Source organism: Tinamus guttatus, unplaced genomic scaffold, assembly GCF_059628265.1.
Source record: "Tinamus guttatus ecotype Peru unplaced genomic scaffold, ASM5962826v1 Tinamus_guttatus_pri_ptg000316l, whole genome shotgun sequence".
Lineage (NCBI taxonomy): Eukaryota > Metazoa > Chordata > Aves > Tinamiformes > Tinamidae > Tinamus > Tinamus guttatus.
Genome location: NW_028288850.1, coordinates 98,176 through 103,950, shown reverse-complemented (window position 1 = coordinate 103,950; position 5,775 = coordinate 98,176).

Here is a 5,775-nt window from a genome sequence, read left to right as displayed (position 1 = left end):
TAATCTAGCATTTTCAGTTGCAGTAAATTGACTAGCAGATCATAAACCTCTTCACCAAAAATCCTGGAACTGTGGAGTGTTAAACATCACTGTTGTTTTTTATTCAAATGAGCAATAGTGAGATTTCAGTGCTATTAAACATACCAGTACTGTGGGGTAGATAGGCAATTCCATAGTCATCCAGGCTTCTGCAAAGGGCTGACAGGTGGATTTTTCAAGATTGGCGAGCACCTTCTTGGAGTCTCTTCCTCACAGAGAATGAGGGATGGAGGAAGAATTTTCAGATATGTATATACGCCTATGCCTTTATGCACTAATCTTGTGCAATTTAGTTGCGAGCTAGCTTTTAGCTTAGCAGTGAGGATAGACATTCCTATCATCATCTGCTAAGACTTGCAGGTATAGGCCTCATTATTCTATAGTTTGATGTAACTTTTTCAAAACTTAAAGCAAGGAGGTCACAATTTTTTTATGGAATTGCTATAGATTAAGAATTTCAATATGGGGGTGCTTTCATTACGAAACGTATAAACCGTGAGTGGCTTTAGAAAAATAAAGGTGTCTGTGATAAATTATTTTGTTTAGAATTTTAAACTCTTCTGGAGGTGGCTGTGATATGGTCTTGCAGCTTATGTTTGTTGTCTTTAAGGATGTAGTTTGGAGCGATAGTAAATGATATATTTGCTCCAGTCTCTGAAGCTGCTTCTATTCTGGTTTTTTCTATACCACTGCTGAGATGTCAAAGATAAAGACTGTCAGGATGCTTTATACAGGTCAATATCACAAGTGTCTAACAATAACCATCTTGTCTGTTATATTTTTTCAGTGTTATAATATGTTTGTTTATAATCAAACTTCAGTTTATAGAGGCAGGTGATTACAGGAGAGTTTTTTCTAAAGCTTTTTAAACTTTGTAATTACAGACACGACCAAAATAGGAAAATATGATTTGACTCATAAGTCTTGAATACAGACAAAAAGTACAAAAAAAACTCCTTCCCCCTCTGATTATTGCCTTCAAGAAATAACACTCTTATGTTAATCCCAAGATTTTGGGGAACCCACCTTACAGTGTTGCCTGAAATGGAAAATACTGGGTTACAATGCATTTTTTCAGCCTTCCTAAACTCTGAAGTCTGTCAGCCTCGAGTAAGTAAGTATCTCCCATGCCCTTTTAATTCTGGTAACATTATCACAGGGATTAGATAAAGAGAGGCTGTGTGAGGCAGGGCAGTCTCCTGTTTTACAGGGTCTAAGGTATACATGACTGTTGTTTTGAGTTTGAATTTTGGGCAACATTTTTTTCTTATCAAACCCGCATTTGATGATTTTCTGGACATTAGTCCACCTGTATCTTGTTGCAGCTTGGAGCGGGTCAGGAATGCCAGACAGCAACTTCATAGAAGCTGGAACTGACTTCGTTTATTTCGCGTTACGTATCACAATATATAGCAATTAGCATAGCAACATCTCGGCAGAGCATCAGTAATTGGTTACAAGCATTAATGTGCTAACATATCATAGGTTGCTAAGCCGTATCCAAGCGTCTAACCGCAAGATTTAAAAACAGCATCTCAGTCCTAGGAACTTCCTCAAGTACAGGAGACACTTCCTTAAAAGTTGTTTACTGAAATTCAGTGATTCTGCACGTCAGCCTTTTCAGTCCAAGTTAAGGACGGTCAAAGGCACCCCCCTGTACAATGTCCCCCTACATCTCCCCCTTTTTCTTTAGATCAAATGTCCCCGAGAAGCAAGCCAACCTTGAGGTGTCAGATTCGGATTACGTGACAAGGCATTTAACAAACGTGATATTAAAGCGCGTAAACAGGTCCAAGCGATCATTAAACCAACTACAAGCAACAGTCCCCATAGTAACAACATTAGTAGCGATTTCACCAACGATTTCATCCCTCCCCCGATTCCAAACAAGTCAGTTAACCCATCGAGTCCGAAAAACCCAACATCTTTTGTTACTTTCTCCGTATGTTTGATCAAGTCGTGGAGTTGTCGATGTATAGCTGCTGAGTAATCTTGCAGGTCCATGCAGCACATTCTGTCAAAGTCCTGACACCCATGCCCGTGAGCAAGAAGCAGGAAATCAATAGCGGCACGGTTTTGCAGTACAGCGTGTTGTACCTGGGTTAAACCATCTGACAATTCACTAAGCACAGTACTGGTTGCGTTTGCCTGCTTAACTGCCCAGCATGCAAGACGTTCAATGTTCCTGTGAGCTCGGGCAGCTGACACTCCCGGCACAAAAAAGGAGGCAAAAATTATTTCCCAATCATTCCATAAACTAACATCATCATTGCAATCACTACCTACAGTAACCTTTGTACTCCTTCGTCGCCTAACTGCTATTTTCCGGCTCCCAGGAGGCCCGTGTGGCCATATCATACTAAGGCGACCGATTGTGCAAGGTCCTCCCATAGGCTGCAAAGTATGTTAACAAATGCTTTTTTACGTGTATGGCCTTCTCTCCAGGCTGTGCCGTTGCCCATATGACCTTAGAAAAGGTATCCACACAAACATGGACATATTTCAATCTTCCAAAGCTCGACACATGAGTGACGTCCATTTGCCACAGCTCTAAGGCCCTCAGTCCTCTCGGATTGACCCCGATACCCAATCCTGGACCATGGTGGCTACACTGTGGGCACGCCTGCACAATTCCCCGTGCATCTTCCAATGATACCCCAAACTGCCTTGCCAAACCCTTAGCGTTAGTATGCAACATTCCATGACCCACTCTTGCCGCTTCAAACCGATTGAATGGTCCCATCCGAGGGGCTACACTCACCAACCTATCTGCTCGGGCATTCCCTTCCCCTAGGCCTAGTTCCCATGTGTGACTACGGATATGTATCACGCAGTAAGACTCAGTCCTCATCATAATCGCCTTCCTTAATTGAAGGAACAACTTTCCCAATCGCTGATCCTCCATGGCCTTAATCAAGGCACCTTCTATTCGGTCTACCACTCCTGCTACGTATAAGGAGTCAGTGACCACATTCAAGGGTACCGACACCCACTTGGTGAAGGCCCAAACTACTGCTTTCAATTCCAAGGTTTGAAGGGAATCCTTCTCCTCCGCGGATAAAGTCTGAGACTCCCATCGATCTCCATCCTGCCAGGTAATTGCAGCCAAGCGCAATTTTTTACCTGCATCTGTGAAAGCCGTTACCGCATCTGGCAATGGTCGCTTGGATCGCTTAGGGCATTCGACCCAATCATAACTGTTTAACAAGTGACCGATTTTCCCCGACACTGGGCGCGATATTATGTCCCCTGAAAAATCCAACAACGCCAACTGCAGAGCTGTCGAGTGCCTAATTGCCCACTCTAAATCTCCCTTTTGTATCGGTAGACCTATCATGTTCGGTTCTTCCCCTGCAATCGCTACGACCCGATCCCTACCTTTCCGAATTAGAGATCCCAGAATCTCAAAGGGTGTCGCAATAGCTGTTTTTGGACGCACTGCAGGGAATACCCATTCTAGCACCGATACCTGTGTCTCTCCCCCTTTTTCTTTAATGAGCTGACTAATTACAGCAGCGTAACTAGTCGGCCCCTTTAACAGTAGTAAGGTTATACCGAGGTCCAACCTCCGGCGGTAGGCTAACCGCTGAGACAAGACCTGGGAGAGATTCCGAAGGCACTGTTGTTGCTGCTCTGTCAGGCTGATTGGCGTCGCTGGGTCAGTACCTTTTAGTAAAGGCACTAATGGTGCAATCTCATCATTGCTAATACCTAGGACAGACCGTACCCATTGCAAATCCCCCATAAAGGTTTGCACATCAGACAACGTGCGCAGGCTCACTTTCAATTCTACTTTCTGTGGCCTAATGGTAGCCTCTGATATAAGCCAACCCAAGTACTTCCAAGGCTGAGTACGTTGTACCTTTTCAGGTGCAATTTGCAACCCTCGCTCCCGAAGGGCCTTTGAAATTACTTCCTCCTCTTTTACCGTAATAGGTTCTGCTCGTGCAAAAAGGATATCATCCATATAATGATAGATCAATGTATGTGGCCACTGTGTACGCAATGGCTGCAGGGCCGCGGCCACAAACAATTGACACATTGTCAGACTGTTCTTCATTCCTTGGGGTAACACTACCCACTGATAACGCCTAGCAGGTGCTGCCCTATTTATGGATGGTAGCGTAAATGCAAAGCGGACGGAGTCCTGGGCCTGCAGCGGAATGGTATAGAAACAATCTTTTAAGTCAATTATCAACAAGTACCAAGTTTCCGGGATCATAGAAGGAGAAGGCAGGCCGGGCTGTAAAGCCCCCATCGCCTGCATCTGTTGATTAACTGCACGAAGATCATGAAGTAACCTCCACTTCCCTGACTTCTTAGGAATAACAAAGATCGGTGTATTCCATGGGCTAGTGGAGGGCACCAAATGACCCGCCTTTAACTGTTCCTCTACTAACTCTTCCGCTATTTGCAGCCTCTCCTTCGTTAGCGGCCACTGCTCCACCCAGACAGGGTCTTCTGTTATCCAGGTGATAGCAACAGGCTGCTCAACAGTAGCCGCTAAGGAAAACCCTGTCTTGACGCAGTTGAGAGAACCACTCCTAGCTGAGCCATGCACTCCCTGCCAATCAACATTTGAATAGGAGCAGGCAAAGGCAGGATAGACACGTGAGTGCTGGCCACTTGATCATCTATTGTAAGCTGTACAGGGTAAACACTTTCCTCTGTTTGTTGAACCCCGCCTACACCTCCAATGCACGCTGCGGCTATCCTTTTTGGCCAATGCCGTGGCCAACACTCGCTTGAGACGATGGTGCAATCTGCACCAGTGTCCATCAACCCTTGACAGCACACGCTTTGGCCCCGGAAACTCACTTGCACCTTCACTAATGGCCTATGTTTCATGTTTAGAGTTAAGAGGGCTTGTCCTCCTGTGGACCCAAAACCTTTTTGCTTCCGTGGCGGCAATGAAGCTGCTTGGGGATTAATAGCCCCTAACAAATTCTGCAAAGGAACTAATTGAGCCAATTTACTACCTTTAGCAATAGTTACCGGTGGGGTCAATGTGTATACCACCATTTCGATTACCCCTTCCGAATCCGAATCAATAATCCCAGGTATTACAAAAATACCAGACATTCCCGCCGAAGATCGACCCAATATCAACCCCCCAATTCTTTTCCCTGACCAAGGTAAGCCTTTAAACTGGGAAGGAATTCGCACGGGGGAGGCATCTTGTAGACAGATGCTTACTGCGGCTGCCAGGTCAATGCCCAGGCTTCCCCTTGTGGCAGGCAGCCAGAGCTCCCCCCCTGCACCATTGTTCTCCTCACGCGGGCAGGGTTCGCGCTCACATTCCCGTTTCCCGAAAAGACAGTACCAGGGGCTGATCTGCACGCCTTTTGGGAATGAGTGTCTGTCTGACATCGGGGGCACCAAACACGCCCTTCATCACAATTCTTCCGAATATGTCCTCGACGACCACACCGGAAGCACTTAGGGCCATCATCACTCGGCCGTTTCCTCTGTCCCTTTCCCATAAGGGGTTGCAGTGCCGCCGCTAACACTCGGGTCGCTTGCGCCTGCTGAGCGGCTGAATCAAGCAATGCCTGCTCTACCCGAGTCCCTAAAAATGCTCCTGGGTTTCCCACACCCCGACGAACGATCTCTTCAAGCATCTCCTCAAGGGACACTCCCTGAGGCAATGTCACCAGCACATCCCTAGTTCGTTTATTAGCATTCTCAACTGCTAAGGACTGCGCCATAAGCCTCCTAGTTCTTTCATCTAGCGCA